The sequence below is a fragment of the Arachis duranensis genome, chromosome 10 (assembly GCF_000817695.3).
Source record: "Arachis duranensis cultivar V14167 chromosome 10, aradu.V14167.gnm2.J7QH, whole genome shotgun sequence".
NCBI lineage: Eukaryota > Viridiplantae > Streptophyta > Magnoliopsida > Fabales > Fabaceae > Arachis > Arachis duranensis.
The window spans coordinates 72,617,234-72,617,973 of NC_029781.3; positions in this window are offsets into that span (position 1 = coordinate 72,617,234).

The following is a 740-nucleotide window of genomic DNA, read 5'->3' on the forward strand; positions in this document are numbered from 1 at the left end:
AACATGATGAATGTTATGAGTCAGATTACCCTCATTATCATTCTCACTTATGAACGCACGTGATTGACAACCACTTCCGTTCTACATGCAACAGAGCTTGAATGTGTATCTCTTAGATTCCCCAACAGAATCTTCGTGGTATAAGCTAGATAGATGGCGGCATTTATGAGGATCCGGAAAGTTTCACCTTGTCTGTGGTATTCCGAGTAGGATCCTGGGAATCCGGAAAGTCTAACCTTGTCTGTGGTATTCCGAGTAGGATTCCGGTAATGAATGACTGTGACGTGCTTCAAACTTGTAACCTGCTGGGCGTTAGTGACAGACGCAAAAGAGGGATTCTATTCCAGTAGGGGAGGGAACCAACCGGTGATTAGCCGTACTGTGACAGGGTGCGTGCATTAGTTTTCACTGCGAGGATGGGATGTAGCCATCAGCCATGGGTGATGCCTCCAGACGATTAGCCATGCGAGTGACAGCCGCAGAGGATCATTTTCCCGTGAGGATTGAAAGTAGCCACCGCTGATGGTGAACCTCTATACACAGCTTGCCATGGAAAGGAGTAAGAAGGATTGGGTTGAAGCAGTGGGAGAGCAGACGTCCTTGGGCTCTACAGCATCTCCATCCGCTTATCTGAAATTCCCACCAATGAATCTGCATAAGTATTCTATCCCTTTTATCATTCCTTTTTATTTATTATTTATTCCAATAATCACAATTCCCCTTTAATCTGCCTAACTGAG